Consider the following 20,222-nt stretch of genomic DNA (forward strand, 5'->3'; position numbering starts at 1 on the left):
ACCATATTTAAATGCTTTTTTAAATAGAGAATACTTAACTAGAGTTTGAGAGAATGTGCATAAGGAGGGAATAAAATTATAGAGATAAAATCAGGATAGTGGTTACTTTGTGGAGAGGAAGGGAGGAAAGAAAACATTAGGATATTCTCAGGTCCTGGCAATGTCCTGCTTATTTACCTGGATGATGGGGAAATCTCTTTTACCTTTTAATATTTATTAAACTGTATATTTGTGTTTTAGACAATTTGCTGCATGTTCACAATTTATACCATAAAAATATCTCAGAAAAGTAAAAGATAATAAAGGGGAAATTTTATTTGATTATTGCATCCTATTAAATATGCTTCTGTTTTAAGAACATAAAGTGCATAATTTAATCAGACCCACAATTGGGAGAGAAAAGCAGAAATCAGGAGATTGAGAACTCTGTGTCCTCTAATTGAACTGAGATATTACTTGAGTTATCAGTTTACAAGGCTCCAGTTGGTGTAGTTGGCCCAGGGGAACACAGAAGCAAAGGCAAGAAGAGGAGGAGAGATGAAGCACTTCAGCAAGTGGGGCAGGACAAAGGAAAAGGAAAAGATGGAAAAGGAAATCAGAAATATACACAACCAAGTATTGCTAAGAAACTGGATAAAAAAGGACACATCTGCGCTTGAATATCAACAAGACACAGTTTCAATTGACAATCTCGTAGCTACTAACTCCTCATAACTTCTCAATAAAAGGAGCAGGTAAAAATACTAAAATGTTTACTTTCCAAAACTATAAAATAAATCTGTAAATGAAGAAAAGTTTACAGAATATAACCTGTGTTAAGCATGTTTTCTAGCAGCCAGACTCATTCTTTGATCATATTAAAGCACAAAATAATAAGGAAAATAAATACAGGGTCATAGGATAAATACAGACTAATTTTCATGCAGTCACATTAATGGCTTATTCACACTTATCACTGTGTGACCTGCCATGTGGAAGAATTACAAACCCCAATCTAGCATCACAAGTTGCATGTTTCATGCAAACATTGAATCAATTACCTATTTGTGTAGGAAATGACATTCAAATGCCATTGTGAACTTTAATGAACCAAGAGACATAAATTTTCTCCCTATTTCAAAAATTACCCATTAGTCCTAAATCATAAAGTTAAAAAATAACAAAATAGTTAGGACTAGAAAAGTTTCATCATTGTACAGAAGATAACAAAAAAGTTATTTTATTTAATGGAAAAAGACTGCAGTGTGGTATACACAGTTAATGGCTAAGATGGGGGATATCATATCATATTTATCAGTAGGTAGAATTAAGGTGATTCAGATCCTGTAGTATAACACCTATTTTGGCATGCACTCTGCAATAAGAGCAACATCTCCTCTAGATTTTTTTCATTAGTCCAGAACATTATAGGAAGTAGCATTACCTGCATGTAAATACTCTCCTATATTCTTTTGAAGCTTCCAAAAGAAATAGATATCTGAAATGCCTGATATTTTCCTTCATAAAAATCAAATGTACAAGAAGATATACTATGTAAAATGCCCCTTCTATTCCTCTTCCCCAGGCAACCAATGTCCTATTCATGGACAATCAGAAATATGGAGAGGAAGCAACACAGAAGATCTAGGCCTACCTCTTGATGGCGATGTAATAATATGACCAACTCTTCTCCCCATAAGACCCCTTACAAACAAACCTAACCATCTGGGTTAGGGTCCTAAACTAGCCTGAGTCCCTGAGGATGTTAGGAAAATACATCAACCCATGATGACCATGAAGGCTTAAGTAAACTGAGCAGTCCCTGTCTGGGCACGGGGTCATCATAGCCAACACTGACTGGTTCATGCAGCATCACACAAAGATCAGGGTCTTTCCCAGTCCTTAAGTTGTGGTTCCCACCTCAGGAGGGCTTTTCCATCACAAAGGGGCCTGCTCTCCCCTTGCCGTGTCATTCCATTGGCAATTATTCTCTTGTGCACTGTTAATATCCATAACTATGTGTGGATATTCCACAAGATCTTGTTCTGCAAGATCAATATCTGTCATTATGACTCTCCTAGGCATATATACCTATGTTTGAAACTTCACCTGTTTCATATAGAACAAAACAACAATTTGATGAAATAACAAAGTCTATATATTGTGCCTATTTTACTGATCTTTTGGTATGATTAAATTCATCTTATCTCAAAGAAAAGAGAGGGAGAAAAGAGAGTAGGTGACAGTGAAATGTGGACTTCCATTGAATTTTCAATGTGTATCAGGTTTTGCTAAAGGATGGTTCTTGAAACTGGGAATATAAAGAAAATAATCTGGAAGACTCAAAGGATAAGTACCCAAGTGAGGTAATTATTACCTCTAGGTTGGGAAAGGAGGACAGAAGATGAATTTTGCACTCTTCCTTCCTATTTGCATTTTTCATGAATAAATGTATAATGCTTCCATAATAGGAAGAAATTATAATTTACTGAACTATAGAAGAAACTATTGTTCCCATTTACAGAGAGCAAAACTGAAGTAGTGATGGACTCCATGACTTTGCCGTTTGTTTTAATCAGCTTTTTTGCTAAAACTAACCAGATCAACTGTAGAGGAGGAAAAGTTTATTTGAAGACTCACAGTTTCAGAGGTCTCAATTCACAGACAGTAGGCTCCATTCCTCAGGGCCCAAGGTGAGGCAGGACATCATGACAGAAGAGTATAGTGGAGGGAAGCAGCTTACATGATGATCAGAAAGCAGGGAGAGAGGGAGAGAGACTCCACTTGCCAGATACAAAATATAAACCCCATAGCCCCACCCCAGTGAACCACTTGCTCCAGTCACACCCCACCTGCCTCCAGTTACCACTCAGCCAATCCCATTAGGATTAATTCACTGATTAGGTTAAATCCATAACCCAATCATTTCTTCTCCAAACTTCTGGCATTGTCTCACATGTGAGCTTTTGGGGGATACCATATCTAAGCCATAATACCACTATACCTCAGAAATTCAGTAGTGAAATGGAATTTCAAATAAAGTCCCTCTATTCCCAGTCTATTTCTTAGCCCACTGACTCTGCTGTCTTCTTTTATCAGAGTGCTGTATCTTGAAAGCATCTCTTGAAGACACCTGTAAGGTTAATGCCTTAGAAAAACCTATCAAACATAATAACTTTGATAGAGACCATTTCACATTACTTTTACTCTTACCAATCTATTTTTCTTGGTTCATGCTCTCAAAAATGTCTAACTTTTCCCAATGACTCTGTTCACGGTGATTCTAGTTTTTAACAACATGGGCAAAGATTTAAGCTGGTCATCTATAAAGCAAAAAGAAAACGACAGTAGAATTCAATTCGCCAAGATAGAGAACATGCAATATATCTCCACCTTAGGAACCATCACTGTTGCATTACCCAGCAACCACTGCAACAGCCAAAGGAAACAATCCTGGAAGCTTCAAAAGACCCTTGGAGAAATTCGCTGTCCCACCCCTATAGTGTATCCCCAGGTATTCTTTGTAGATATTGGGGTTACCAATATAAGTAGTTCCAGAGCCCACAAATGTGAATTTAGTGGCTAGAAGTAGAAAATATGGAATATATAACTTCTAGAGAATAGAAAGTTTTGTTGACATCTATTTATTTAGTCAAATCCCTTCACAGAACATAAAAAATTCAAACATTGGAATTTGTTAACAAACGGTGGGCTGTATATTTTAAGGTTTTACATCTCCTTGAAGAAACAAAATCATTTATCTAGTTAACCAATTTTTTTTTTTTCTGAAGAAAAGAGTGGGAGTAGAACTGAGGGTCTCTCTTAAGAGGAATTGAGGAAGGGAGATCTGTAAGTGCCAGGTGACTATCTGCTGCTATCTCATCTACTGTAATTGGTTCATTATAGCTGTTATCTCTCCTCAAATGTGGTTGTTCTACTTCCTCCATGTTTCCCATGAGATACAACTTCTCTCTACTCCCTGCGATAACTGGAATGCCCCTGAGCCCTGAGAACTGAAACAAAATGAATTGAGTTTGGCTAGGCAATTTCAATCTTTAACCTGACAAGATATCTGGAGTCAAAGATTAGGTCCTAAAGGGATGATAAAGATTCAGATATCAAGAGCCAGAGAGGTTGGTCTGGGTTCCATTCCTTAAGGAAGAAATATAAGTCAAACCAGGTCCAATTAAACAATCAAATCTGAGACTGAAATTTTACTTATCTCTCCTTAGGGTGTTTATTAGTCAGGCTCTTGGTTATAAGCAACAGATGTGGACACTAGTTGATGAAAAAACAAACAAAAATAAAAAACCAAAAAATAATAATAATAATAATACACAAAAGTGTTGCTTGGAGGCCTGAAGAACCAGACCCAAGAATGAGTTTGGTTACAGTGACAAAAACCTTGATGCAGCTGGTTAAAAAATGATCAACATGCCAGGTGTGTTGGCACATGTCTGTAATCCCAGAAGCTCAGGAAGGTGAGGCAGGAGAATCACAAGTTCAAATCCAGTCTCAGCAACTTAGCAAGACCCTGAGCAATTAAGTGAGATCCTGTCTCAGAATGAAAAATAAAAAGGACTGGGCATATGGCTCAGTGGTTAAGCATCCCTAGATTCAATCGCCAGAACAAAAAAAAAAAAAAAAAGACCAGTACTTCTATGGTCTCATCAAAGACTAAAGGAAACACTGTGGCCATTGCCACACTGCATGCACCAGCAAGCAGGGGGTGTCACCTACAGCTATTTGTTCATATATCAAAGTCTGTCACAAATACATCTTATGGATGAATCCTAGAATATCTGCCTACATTTTAGCTTCACAGGAGGCTATAAATAAGTTTTGACTTTACATCGGAATGTGGGACTCAAAAATGGAAATTTCTCCAAATATAAAAAAATAAAAAGTAATGGACAATTTTTGACAAATGTGCCAAGAAAACTTAATGGGGAAACATTCTTTTCAATAAATGGTGCTAAACAATTCACATGCAAAATAGTAAAGTTGGAACCATTTTTTACACCACACATAAAAATTAACTACAAGTGAATCATGGACCTAAATGTAAGAGCTAAAACCATGAAATCTTATAAACACATAGGTGTGCATTTTTGTGACCCAAAGTTAAGCAAAGCCTTCTCAGATATAGGACCAAAAATGCAAGTGACCAAAACAAAACAAGATAAACAGGATTTCATGAAAATTAAAAACTTTCATGCTTCAAATGATACTATCAAGACAGTGAAAAGCCACACAGAGAATTGAAGAAAATATTTGCAAATCATTTATCAGTTTCAGTTGCCTGTTCTTTGCCTTTGTAAGGGAGGAATCCCATCCTAGAGTTATGGAGATAGCCCAATATACAACATCTAGCACAGAACAGATGAAATTGACAGCACTTTATTGATCACATATACTCACAGCCCAAAGGCAGAGGACACCTGGTCACATAGGGCCAAATGGAGTTACATTCAGGAAATTGTATTTGAATATTTCCACTGAGCTCACTAAGAAAACAGAAGCAATCAGATAAGGACCTCCTCACTTTCTACCACCAAGCCTGCCAACAAATCTGCACTGGAAGTGCCATTACTGCTTCTATGGTTAAAACCTCCATGTGTGCTTGTTGCATTTTATTTCCAATACCTTCTATTCTGTCTTTCTTGAATTATCAGTTTCTCTCTCTCCCTTTACATTAATCCCCAAATCATATCATCTATCTGAAATGATACCACCTTTCTGAAAATATCCTCCTTTAATCCCATTTCTCTGATCCCCTTCCTGGGTAATACCCCACAGTAGATGTTGATTTTGTATTTCTGTTTTACATCTTTCATTTTTGTCCTCACACATTTCAGTTGGGTTTTAACCCCATCATTCTGTCAATATTATGCTTATCAAAAAGCACATATTCTGCCATTTGCTGTGGACACTTTCCTTTGTTTTACTCAGTCTCACATCTGGTCAGGTAACCCTTTCCCATTAGGAAATGTTCTCCTACAATATCACACTATCATATTTCTTTTCTTCTGGCTGCTTCTACTTGGTCTCCTTTACCAACTGCTCCTTTTCTGCCTATTTTCAAATGTTGACATTTCTCAAGACTCAGTCACATGACATCTCTTCTCTCTCCCTCAAGTTGTCCAAATATATCCAACACATGAAAGCCCATGTAATTTCAATGAATCCCACATTTATGCCTCCAGATTTATATACATGACTCTCACTTTGAGATCTTCACTCGCTATACATGCAAATTAAACTTAATATGTCTGCAACAGAACTCTTTATTCCCAAATAAATTATTCTCCTTGTCATTCCCATCCACCTGGATACTCAAACCTGAAACTAACTGAGATGCTATTCACAAATTACTCTTCTTCTTCCTTGATTTCCATCCATAGTAACCCAACAGAAAGCCCTCTGGAATCTACCTCCAAAATATACCTTGAATCCATATACTTAACTCTGTCTGATGCCACCAACATAATATGAGCTTCTGCCATTCTTCATTTGTAATACTGTACTAGCTCTCACATAATAGAAAGAAAAAAAATCATCTAAAAAGATGACACTTAACAAACTCAGTAACAAGCTCACAACTCCCTTCCTACCTCTCCAACCTTATCCAGTGCTAATCTCTACAAAAGTGAACCACAATCATGGATCTCTCATTCCTGAACCGTATCATGTTCTTTCCTGACTTGAAACTTTATAATTACTATTATAATACTAAATATTTAACAACTCATAGATAAGACACAACTCATAGAGTAGAAAGGACAATGTATATTAGATATCTAGTGCTACATAACAAAGTTCCCCAATTTTCAACGAGCCCTTGCCCTTCTCTCACCCCCCAGGCTCTTTGTTGGATCTGTTTCTCATTATATTTTCTAGTTGAGGTGAAATATCTAATTTCCTGACCTGATGACTCTCTTTGTCTTTATAAATTCTTGTTTATAATAATAATAAATGTATTCAATTGTCTATTTTATTTCTCACCTTACTAGACTGTAAACTCCATGAACAAACCACAGTATCTTTTTCATTCTAAATGCAGTGTCTAGCACAATGCTCTGAATATATTCTTTATTAATATTTGTGAGATTAATAATGATAATACTATATGAGACTCGTGGAACCAGAATATTCAGTTTAAAACTACAAAACCAAAAGATCTTTATAACAAACTGGCCAATCTTTTGCAAAAGGTATATATGTTACCTGTATGCCTCACCTTTGAGAAGTTTGTTAAATATAATGCAAAATCTGTTCCCATCCTCCCAGCAGTTTGCTTGTGTATGTGTGTATGAGGTTGTTTCTTTCTTAGAAGTCCTTCCCTACTCTTCAAATTCCCCTTTAGTATCTTCTAATTCAGATTGAACAGTATCTGCCCAAAAAAGTAAATGCTCTTGATTCCTCCTAGAGTATTTGACCTTAAAAGGCCACCTATCAGAAGCCTAAAAATGTCAGCATTTCCCCAGTTACAGAGGCTTGTCTCATTTCTTTAACCACTAAACTAAATGATAAATCAAAGACACTCTAAGAGGGAAAAAACTATCAGAAGTCTTACTTGTAAAGCAGAATTGAAGTTGAAAAGAAAGTAGGAATGAGATACACTATATGGGCATCAGCAGCCACAGGGGAATCCTGCCAAAAAGTCAGAAATAACTTCTCAAGGGTAACCATTTTCAATCTATTTTATTCCTTTTTATTACTCTTCCCAGGTAACACAAAACTTCAACTGATATGAAACCTTTTAACAAATGTAGCTTGTAACACGGTCTATTTATATTCTTATTTATTTGATTCAATTATTCTCCCATAATTCTCCTGGTATTAAAAGTCCTTTTGATGGTTGTTCTGTTTTCCATTTCCAAAGTCATTAACCTCCATTCCCTACCCAAGGTAAGAGGAACACTCTGTGAGTGACAGCCTTGTTTACAGGGAGCAGGAAAGGACTTGGCAGCTGTTCCAAAGTGTCAAACGAGATAGCCTCAAGAATGCTATAGAAAAGTGTCACCAAATGGGGAAGCGACGTCACACTAACTAGACTGACTCTTTGTTGTGCGCTAATGGAATTCTCCAAGGTGCACCTGTTGAGAGAGAATGATTTTTCTAGGAGGGAGAAGTGCTGGGTAATTTCTTCTGTACCTTTCATATGACTTTCATCGTTTTCAAACTCTCAAAATCATAGACATTGGCTGAAAATGTGAATAATAAGAAGCAACAAAATAAAAAACTGTATTAATTTGAATTAAAGCACCATGCCCTTTTGAGAATAAAGGGTTTAATTTTTAATATCTCAGAGTACCTTTAATATACCAAACTTTTAGCACAAAATTGATGTTTTTAATCCATTTCAAAAGGTATATCAGAGTATGTCAAAGTGTTAATTCAAACTGTCGTTACTTTAAAAGCATAGGCTCAGGTAGTAATTGACCAAAGTCTTCTAAAATATTCAATTATTCTATTTTCTGTCCTCTTGTTACATTTAGTCCCTTGGTGATGGCAATTTGTTCATTCAGTAAGGATTTCTTAAATACCTATGTGCAAATACAATTCGAAGCCCTCAAAATCAAATCAGTTCCTGAGCTGTATCAGCCACAACTAGGAGATGTCAAACAGTTCTGCCTGGTGGGACCAAGAGAAAAGTGCATGTTCAGTGCTGCGGCAGCCATCAGAATGTCCCCAAGAAATTATCCTCCCTGTTCGCTTCTGCAGGTAGATTCCCCATCTTCACCGCAAAGCCAGCATGTTTAAGACAGATTTTTCATTCTTGCCAAGACCTGCCTGATTCCCATCTCTAGACTCCTAATTGTCAAAATAATAACCATGAGCAGTCACTATGCACAGGGTATCATGTTATGTGAATTACAGGGCTTATCTGATTTGACCTCCAAAATTTTACCATTAACTAGGTAATATTATTAGCCTATTTTATAAATAAGTAGACTTAGCAAGGTTATGGAGTATGTCCAAATCACTAGAAAGTAGTGACATAGACAGGTTTTGAAGAATTAGTCTCTAGAGCTGCACTGTTCTATAGACAAATAGCTACTGAGCTTGGAAATATGGCTGATTCAACTGAGGAATTAATTTTTTTCTTTATTTATTAATTTAATTTTAATTTTAAAAACAATGCAGTTATTAAGTATGTGAATATATCTTCAACTGTAAATTTATTAAAATTAAATATAGAACAATATTTCTGCAAAAAAAATTTAGCTTTCAAATTGTTATGTGTTATAAATATAAAATTATACATCAAATTTTTGAAAAACTGGTATGAAAAACAAGAACATAAAATATCTCATTCACAATTTTTATATTGCCTACAATGTTTTGATGATATTTTGGATATGTTAGGTTCTATAAATACATATTATTACAAGTAATGTCACCTATTTCTCTTTTATGAGAAAATTCAAAAGTACAGAAATTGCTGACATACTCTTTCTATTCCTGGTCTAGCATCTAATCTTTTTTTTTAATTTTTTATTTGTTCTATTTAGTTATACATGACAGTAGAATGCATTTCCTTTCACTGTACACAAATGAAGTATGACTTTTCATTTATCTGGTTGTACATGATGCAGAGTCACACCATTAGTGCAATCATACAGGTACATAGAGTAATGATGTCCCTCCCATTCTACCATCTTTCCCATCCCCTTCCCCCAATCCTCTCCTCATTCCCCTCTGCCCAATCCAAAGTTCCTCTATTCTTCCCTTAACTCTTCCTCCCTTCATTATGTATCAGGATCCACTTATCAGAGAAAACATTTGGCCTTTGGTTTTTTGGGATTGGTTTATCTCACTTAGCATGATATTCTCCAACTCCATCCATTTACCTGAAAATGCCATAATTTTATTCTTCTTTAAGGCTGAGTAATATTCCATTGTGTATATATACCATAGTTTCTTTATCCATTCATCTAGTGAAGGGCATCTAGGTTGTTTCCACAATTTAGCTATTGTGAATTGAACTGCTTTAAACATTGACGTGGCTGCATCACTGTAGTACACTGATTTTAACTCCTATGGGTATAGGCCAAGGAGTGGAATAACTGGATCAGATGGTGGTTCTATTCCAAGTTTTCTAAGGAATCTCCATACTACTTTCCAAAGTGTTTGTACCAATTTGCAATCCCACCAGTAATGTTTAAGTGTACCTTTTTCTCCACATCCTTGCCAACACTTATTGTTGCTTATATTCTTAATAATTGCCATTCTAATTGGAGTGAGGTGAAATCTTAGTTTTGATTTGCATTTCTCTAACTGATAGAGATGACGATCATTTTTTTCATATATTTGTTGATCGATTGTATATCGTCTGTGAAGTGTCTGCTCAGTTCCTTAGCCCATTTATTGATTGGGTTATTTGTTTTTACTGTTAAGTTTTTCGAGTTCTTTATAAATTCTGGAGATTAGGGCTCTATCTGAAGTGCTTGTGGTAAAGATTTTCTCCCACTCTGTAGTTAGAGCCTGATCTTTTAAGCACTAAACTATCCCAACTCTCAGAAAGTTTTCAATTCTGTAATCACACAGAAACAAGGTCCTATTACTCAAACTGGCTAATTTCAGTCCCCTTGCCTGTCCCCCCTTCCCAAATATTTGTCTTGAAACATCTTAATACCTTCACTCTTTAGTCTCCCACTATAGATTCTTTAATACTTAGTTCAAGTTCCACACTATAGTATAGTTTTTCTTGATATTTATTTCAAATACTTTTTCATTCCCTAACTTCAGCTTTAAAATATGTTAATTATCAAAATGAACAATACAATCCAATATTTCACCTAAATTTCTCAAATTTTTAAAGAATGCCACTGTTGCTTCAGTTTGACAAAAATTGCGTGTCACCTTATCCAATGCTTAATTCATATATTTTAGCCATGTCCTACTCAGCTTTCTGGACGGAAGTTTCCCAATCATCTTTATAAGGCTGTTATCTTTGATCTTTGTATCTTAATCTACCATATCCTTCTCGAAATGCGTCAGAAATGACCACGGTCTTCTAGATTTCTGGAGAAAATACTATGAAATAGTAATGGGATGTTTTCTGTTTAGCTTCTAACTTCCTTAACATCCTTTATAAAGTGCTAGGTATTTTAATTTTTAGCCATGTATGGAGCTGAGGTCATCAGGATGCATTCAGTAGCAATCCCTTCATTTAGGTAGTAACCAAACAAATATTTATACAGAGAAGGTATATAACTATTTTTAAATTCCATTTTGGTATTCAAATTCATTTGTAGCTCTTCTATTTTTCTGTACATACTCTTAAGTACTTCCATTTCTCTGTTTTGTATTCAGAATTAAAACTTAGGGGATAAGAAGAGTCTGGGAGGTTTCACCACCTGTTTTCTTCTTTAGATCATTTACAATGCTGATTCTCAAACTTTAGCATGACTAAACATCACAGGGTTTTTAATAGGCTAAAGAGGAAAGTAAAAACATGCTACAGTCTTTGTATTATTTATTTTCTTTGGACATTCACTTAAAAAAACTTTAAACATGTTAAAGGGTTTACCTGCAAGGTTTCTGTTTCTGGCAACTTGTGGATTATGCATCCAGTGGGGAAATCCTGTTAAAAAAAAAAAAACATACACAACGTAGCCATTGAGGACAAAAGGGGTCGAGGGCACAGCAGGTACAAGGCACCCTCATTACCCCAAGACCGAAGTAAGCCATAGGGCAGCCCATGCAGTGGGCAGGAGGACCCAGACTGCTGCTCCAGCTTTCTGACCTGCTACCTGCTAACTCCATCAGTCACCTGGAGGTGGAGCATGCAAGCTTAGAAGAAATTCCCCTGCTATCCCCAACTCCCAGTAGGTTAAACGTTTGTTGGAAAGGAAGATCTCCTTGGCAATGTTTGAAGAAAGAATGCTGCAAAGCTTTGAAATATTCATTTTTGGAGTGTAAGATCGATGAATCCTCAGGCTGTCAGACTATGAGGAGTAAATGCCAGATCAAGATTCACAGGGAGAGTGCTAGAACTGTGTGTGGCTCAGTGATAGAGCTTTTGCCTGTCATGTATGAGACCCTGGGTACCATCCCCACCAGGTGGGGGGATTCAGAGGAAGAAAAGGGCATTGATAACATTATGTTGAAAGCGAGATGAAGACAACAAAGGATTTTTCTTTTCTTTGGTCATTATCATACAGAAGCCAAAATAGGAAACATAATTTTTGCTACATCTGTTAGGTTGGACCAGTTTTTGCCTCTATGGAACTCTGAAGAAAATGGATGAATTCTGTTGTTGAATATGTATAAAGTAAATAATTCTCTTGATCAAAGCTATTTTTAGAAGAAAGATTTAATTGAACAATTATGGACTGGAAGCATAATAAATGTGTTTTGAGAATTTTTCTAAAGCACAAAAAAATAGATTAATTTCAGTCTTGACTCTTTAATCAAATTATGCAGCGTGTAAACCCTGGAAACCACTGATATGACTGACACAACCTAAACACAGAGCCAAGTACCAGAAGAAAGTTATTGGGGCTGGGGATGCAGCTCAGTGGTAGAGTGCCTGCCTAGCATGTGTGATACCCTGGGTCCCATCCCCAGCATTGCCAAAAAAAACAAGAGGCAGACAATAAAATGTGTACTGGAGAATTAAGGATAAAACTTCTTCTTATTCAATCTTTCGTATTTGGTTCTAAAATAAATTGTGTTTGATTCCTTGGAGAAGTGCTTTATTTGCACTGATTAATTGAAATAACAATCTCAAAACTATATTTGCCATTGGCACAGCCGAGTGCCAGGCCACAAATGATGTTGCCAGGGATCTTTACCTGTCTCCTGTTTCTCTGTTTCCTGGTTTCATTTTCAGGCTGACCCTATGGAAGTCCACACTCTTAAGATCTGTGATCCCAAAAGGAGAGAGATAACTTCCTTCCCCAGAGTTCACAAATCAAGTCCTAAAAAATGAATCTGGTCTTCCCTGGATCACCTGCCCTTTTTGGTTCAGTCCCTGATGAAAAATAGATGTTCTTGGCCAGGCCTGGGTCATATGCACTGTCACTGATGATTCCCACAAGCATCATGTTGGAAGAGTGATCAGCCCCATCCCAAAAAGAAGAGATTCAGAGCAAAGTGAAACAATACATGGTGAAAAGTTGAAAAAGTTTAGAAGTTGTAATGGTTAATTTGAATTGTCAGCTTGATTGGATTAAGAGATGCCCATGATTAAGAGGCTTCTGGGTGTGTCCATGAGGGCATGTCTAGGAATGATTGGAATGTGGGCTAGGAACTGAAGAGGAGCCCCTCCCTAAGCATGGACAGCACCACCCAATAGGATGGAATAAAAGCTGGAAGAACAAGGAAGCTGATGCAGACGCAAGCTCCGCTCTTCTTGAACGGGTTCTTGTGGGTTCTTGATTGCTGCTTAGATTGTCTGAGGATACCCAACCCTCGCTTCTTCACTATTCCAAAGTGGACTCTGCCAGTGATTCTCCAGGTAGTTTCCAGAAGCCTTGGTTTCAGACTAGGGTAGCACTGTTGATCATTCTTGTTCTGGGGCTTCTGCATCTTGGACTCTGCAGCTGCTGGTTCTTCCAGCTCTCCAGTTGCAGACAGCCATTGTGGACTATCCAGCTTCTGGCCGTGAAAGCCAACCTAATAAATCCCCATTTTATAATCATACTTCCTGTTGATTCTCTTCCTCTAGAGAACCCTGACTAATACAGAAATACAGTCATTAATTTTATTCTCATCACTTAATACAGTATAGAGTCAAAAAGGATTTCAAGTTTCCAACTTTAATTTTGGTATTAAAGAATAATGAAAAACCATATCTACTTCTGCAATTTACTGGAGTTAAAACAATCAAGGTCTTATGTAGTTCTGTTCACCTAAAACAGTAAAAATTCCATGGCGTATTGTTATAGAATATCATCAAGCTTGGTTGTGTGTATTACTATTCACCAGGAAAGGGAAAATGATGAATTTTTCAACAACTGATGTACACATATTTAAGTGCTAAAAATTTTATTAAAATAGTTTTGTTAAAGAAAATATAATTGCTGGATAACAAAAAAAAAATTCTTGGGCTGGGGAGATAGCTCAGTCAGTAGAGTACTTGCCTTGCAAGCACAAGGCCACGGGTTCAATCCCCAGCACCAAAAAAAAAAAAAAAAAACAAAAAAAAAAAAAAAAAAAAACAAAAAACCTCTTATGAATAACCAGCTGATATTGTAAGAAGAAAAAAAGAAAATTATCAGGGATCAACCTAAAGGGAACCAGAAATTAAGAATTTATAACACAGTCATACTTCACCTTGATTTGGAAGTTGGGACAATATTTGGGTAGGAATTCCAAAATGAGAAATTTAAAGTGGCCCCAGACCTATAACACCCTTGGGATGCCTGGAAGAAACAAATTGAAATTCTCAATCTGAACCTTGCAAATTTCCACAGATTAAATCATAGTGAATATGGGCATAAATACAAATTTTAAAATACAGAAATAAATGTGAGTCAAGTGAAGTAACCAATGGAATAATTAAACATTAAAATGTCAGATGATAAAGAAATTATAATTGTAGCCATTAAAACGAAAAATTCAGTACATATGGAAAAGATGACATTAAACATAGCTGAGAAGAGAGCTACTGAAACAGAAGATTGATCTGAAGAGTTCAGCAAGGAGAAAAATGGTTTTAAAAATGGGCAATTTTAATTTACATTTAACATGTCTTTCAAAAGGACAGAATAAAGAAGGAGAGATAATATACATAGAGGTAATAGTTGAGAATTGCCTATAATTGTTAAAAGACATAATCCAAAGATTTAGGAAGAACAACTTCCATAATACTAAGTAAGAGAGCAACATGAATAATCAACAAAAAGCATAAAGAAACAAAATGGCTGGACCTCAAAGAAATAATAACTGCTGACAATAGACTTCTCAATAGCAAAACTGAAACTGTATAAGAAAATAAAATATTTCTAAAATAACTACTATTCTGGAATTGTGTGCATAATAAAAATCCCTCCAAAAAACAAAGGCAAGGACTGTGGGTACAGAGAGAAGGTGACAGTGGCTAGGGGTCCTGCCTGCAGGGACAGCATGATGATACCAAAGATGTTTCCTTGTTTGATCAGAAGGAGACACAACTAATAGACCAAAAAAATCCAAAATCAGACATCCAGTGGCATCATTTTTCCATTTGTTCTTCCAAGTCAGTGCCATTATAGTATATCTTCTCTGTGAATTACTCAAGTAGTGGCTTTATTGCCTGCATGGTGACAATTATCTTGCCATGTGACTTTGGGGTTGTGAAAAACAACACAGGTAGGCTAATGGTTGGCCTTCAGTGGTGGGATCATATTGATGAGAATTATTTAAGAGTCATTCGGTTTGAATTCAGGAAGGTAGCTCCTCAGAAAATAAAACTGTCTCAGAAGCTGAATAAACATAGCATTATTGGGAGATATTTGGTGTTCAGTGTAATTGTCTTTTCTAATTATGTTACCATGGGACTCTTAAAGCATATACTTCACCTGGTTTTTAAAAAATTGTATTTTTGTGAAAGCTCCTGCAGTGCCTTGGGAAATGAGAAAGTTTTAATTAATAAAATGAGTTTTTAAAATAATAATTAAAAAAAGAATATTTTGGTTAGGATGATTGTCCAGTGCAATAGGTATTTTTTGCCTTTAGTGCTCTCTTCTCCTTCAGAGTGAAGTGGTTGGCTGTGGTTATCATAGGTGTGGTGCTACAAGACGCTGCATAGTTACCTACAGAATAGATAGACTAAGAACATCCTTTGTTCTATGGATCAAAATGCAAACATCTCTGTCTCATGTATAAAATAATAGTAGTATCTAATTTGTGGAATCTAAAAAAGAAGACAGACCTAAAGTATTGGGTAAAAATTAGGGGCTGTAGCTGTAGCTCAAAGGTAGAATTGATACTTAACATACACAAGGCCCTGGAAACCATCCTGAGTATCTCTCTCTCTCTCTCTCTCTCTCTCTCTCTCTCTCTCTCTCTCTCTCTCTGTGTGTCTCTCTCTCTCACACACACACACACACACACACACACACACTAGCTGCAAGATGCAACAAGCAGGAGGAAGCAATTAGGGACATAAAACTTTCAAAGAAAGAAACTAAAACGATGTATACTTGCACAGGACATAATTTATATATGGAAAACCCAAGAGAATCAATGGAAAAACACTAAAAATAAGATAATTTATTAATGAAACTCTAATATTAATATTTGAAAATCAGTGTTTTTATGTACACAAACAATAATCATTTTGAAGTTATAATGAGAGAGAAGCCAATTTTCAGAATCAACACCAAAGGAAAAATCTTGGTTGTAAGGTTTATAAGAGATGTGTAAACTTTTAGAAAGAAATTTTATATTACTTCTGAAATGTAAAGTAGGAGACTTGAATGAAATGACAATATTTTCTATAGGAAAATGACCTTCATAAAGTTATCAATACTCCTTAATTTATGATTTTGCTTGTGTCTCAAAAAAATGCCAATAAATTTTTCCCCAGACATCAATATGCTAATATAAAGACTTAAAAATAAATAAGAAACATGAAAAAGTTCTAGAGATCCACTGTCCAACAATGTGAATACATTTAACACCACTAGACTGTACACTTTGAAGTGGTTGTGATGGTAAATTTATGTTGCACATTTATCACTTTAAAAGTTAAAAGGAAGCCATATAGGGCTAACTCTCCATAATGAGCACCTCCCAAGCATTCACATAGAATATTACAGGTAGGTCCTCTGTTTTGAAGGGTTACTTCTCTGGTGAACTGGAAATACTGAATATGCTGAACTTCAGTACTTTTCTTCAAGTATAATATGCTTGTGCTTAGCTGAATGCCTGGCATGAAATGAATGATCAATAAATGTAAATTACAGGTAACTTCCAATTTTCCCTGTAAATGTACTGAGTTGCCATAAATATATATGCATTACAAAAAATAAACAAGTATAAATAAACAAGAAAAGCCTGAAAATATTTTAAATGAAAGGAGCAAACCCAAAGAGATATATTATTATAATATCTATCTATTTAAAGTTGTTTGGCATCCAGAAAAACATGGTATCAGAAAGACAGGTGCCAGGTGCAGTGACACAGGTCTGTAATCCCAGTGACTGGGAGGCTGAGGCAGGAGGATGCAAAGTTCAAGGCCAGCCTCAGCAGCTAAGGGAGGTCCTAAGCAACTTAGCTGGACCCTGTCTCAAAATAAAAAATAAAATGGGCTGAGGATGTGGCTCACTGGTTAATTAAGCATACCTGGGTTCAAAACCTGGTACAAAAAAAAAAAAAAAAAAAAAGAAAGTGGGACAAAACAAACCATTCAGGAATGGATGCAAGTACATATGTATAAATGTATTCTGTAACAAAGGTGATATCTCCAATCAATGGGGGAAATATGAAAATATAAGGAATGATGTTGAGAATAATAAATAATCACTTGAAAAAATATATAATTGGATTTGTACTTCACAACATACACCAGGATAAGTGCCAAATGAAATTAGATCAAAATATGTAAATGTAGATAGATAGATAGATAGATAGATAGATAGATAGATAGATAGGTGAAAAGTGAGAAGTACAGAAGTACTAGACTAAGACACAACAAGTATATTACTCTATTACCTGGAAGAGGGGGAAAGTTTTTAACTATGACTCAATTCTAGAAGCAATAAAACAAAATACAGACATTAAAGATACAGTGTTTCCACCCATAAAAGGTTAAGTGCTGTAGGGTTCTCTTTCCCCATAAACAAGAAAATCAGACAAAATCTAAGAAAAGCAGGCAAGTCAATTTTGTACATGCTTTCATGTCTTCAAGAGAAAACCCAGGGGAGAAATGGTTTATCTCTGTTGCCATCTTGATGCTCCTTCCTGTGTTCAACTTTTGCTTTTTTTCGCTGTAGGCTCTTTCTTTGCTGAATTGACAAGCTCCTGAAGTCTCTGCAGTCAAACTTCCACGAAGATCTCTTCCCACTCCTCTCTGTGATGCGCTCTGAGTCACTTTCATGTTAGTAGGGAAAAGCAGATCTATTTCTTCCAATCTGCTTCATAGGTTTAGACTGACCTACTTAATAGGTTAAAACTTAAACCTATTATTAAGATAAAATCAAGGCAAATGTGTCTTTCCATAACCCATCATTTACAAGTCCTAGGTAAAATCCCTCCAGTTTTTGTTTGTTTGTTTGTTTGTAATTGACACATAAAAATTGTGTACATTTATGTGGTACAATGTGATATTTCAATACATGTATACAGTGTATAATGAATCAATCAGGGTAAGGGACATATTCATCAATTCAACCCTTTATCACTGCTTTGTTGGGAATGTTGAAAATCCTCTTTACTAGCTATTTTGGGATACCCAGTTAATTGTTGTCAACTATAGTTATGCTACTGTGTTCACAACATTATAAGTTATTCCTCCTACCCAACTATACCCTTCCACCTACTCTCTTCCCTCCAACCTCCTCCACCCTTCCCAGACACTGGTAACCACTATTCTATTCTCTATTTCTATGAGATCAACTTTTTAACTTCCCCATATAAATGAAGAGATGCAATATTCTGTACTGATGTATTTCACTTAAAATAATGTCCTCCCGTTCCACCATGTTACCACAAATTATAGGATTTCATTTTCTTTTATGGCTAAATGGAGTTCTATTGGGTATATGTAAACATTTTCTTTATTCATTCATCAATTGATAGATGTCTTGGTTGAGTCTGTATCTTATAGAATCTATATAGATCTTATATTGTGAATAGTGCTGCAATAAACATGAGAATGCAGATGCCTCTTTGACATATTGATATCCTTTCATTTGGATACATACCAAGTATTAGTATTGCTGGAGCATATTCTACTTCTAATTCTATTTTTTAAAGAACTCATATATCATTTTCCATAATGGTTATAGTCATTTACATTCCCACCAGCAATGCACAAGAGTTCCCCTTTTTCTGTATCTTTGTCAACATTTGATATTTTTTTGTCTCTTTGATAATAGCCATTTTTACTGGGTTGAGGTGATATCTCATTGTGTTGTGAGTTGCACTTCCTGGTGGTTAGTGATATTGAGCATTTTTTTCATACCTCTTGGATATTCGTATGTCTGTTTAGATGTTTTGCCCATATATATATATATAAATAAATATATATATATATATCATATAGATATATAGATATAGATATAGATATAGATACAGATATAGATATATATCACACATATATATGATATATATATATATATATCACATTGAGTTCTTCGGATATTCTATATACTAATATCTTGTTAGATAAAAAGTTTGTAAATATTTGTTTCATTCTGTAGACTCTCCTGTCACTCTGGTGACTGTTTCCTTTGCTGTACAGAAGCTTTTTAGTTTGACATAAACTCATTTGCCATTTTTTGCTTTTGTTGCCTGTGCTAAAAGCAGGCAAGAACTCCTGAGTTTTTTCCAAAGAATATTGCACAGACCAATGTCCCAAACTGTTTCCTCTATGTTTATTCTAGTAACTTAGAAGTTGGGATTTTACCTTTAATGTATTTAATAATTTTTAGTTTTCTTTTGTGCCTAGTGAGAAAGAGGGGTCTAGTTTCATTCTTCTACCTGTGGCCATCCTGTTTACCAAAACCACTTATTGAAAAGACTTTCTCCAATGCATGTTCTGGTGACTTTGTTGAAAATCAATTGGCTATATGTACATGGATTAATTTCTAAGTTCTTTATTCTGTTATAGTGGTATTTATGTTGACTATGCCAGTACTATGCTCTTTGGGTTACCATAGCTTTGTAGTGTACTTTTAAGCCAAGTACTGGAATCTATCCAGAATTTTTTTTCACTCAGGATTGCCTTGGCTATTCTGGGTCTTGTGTGCCTCCATGTGAATGTTAGGAGTGGTTTTCTTCTCTTTCTGTGGAGAATTCATTGGTATTTTGATAGGAATTTCATTGAATCTGCAAATCACTTTAAGGAATATGGTCATTTTAACACTATTATTTCTTCCAACTAATGAACGTTAGATGTCTTTTCATTTTTTGTGTGTCCACTTAAATTTATTTTATCAATGTTTTATAATATTCATTGTAGAGGTTTTTCACATCCTTGTTAAATTTACTCCTACATATTTTATTCTTTGTAACTATTGTAAATGAGATTGCTTTCTTAATTTCTTTTCCAGCAAGGTCATTATTGATATATAAAAATGTTA

At 35.5% G+C, this 20,222-nt stretch overlaps 1 pseudogene; it reads left to right on the forward strand.

The window, feature by feature from the left end:
• The first annotated feature begins 3,277 nt into the window (after window positions 1-3,277).
• Window positions 3,278-15,724, forward strand: LOC124989277 (Golgi apparatus membrane protein TVP23 homolog B-like; annotated as a pseudogene).
• The last annotated feature ends 4,498 nt before the right edge of the window (window positions 15,725-20,222 follow it).

Source organism: Sciurus carolinensis, chromosome 7 (genome assembly GCF_902686445.1).
Source record: "Sciurus carolinensis chromosome 7, mSciCar1.2, whole genome shotgun sequence".
Taxonomy (NCBI): Eukaryota; Metazoa; Chordata; class Mammalia; order Rodentia; family Sciuridae; genus Sciurus; species Sciurus carolinensis.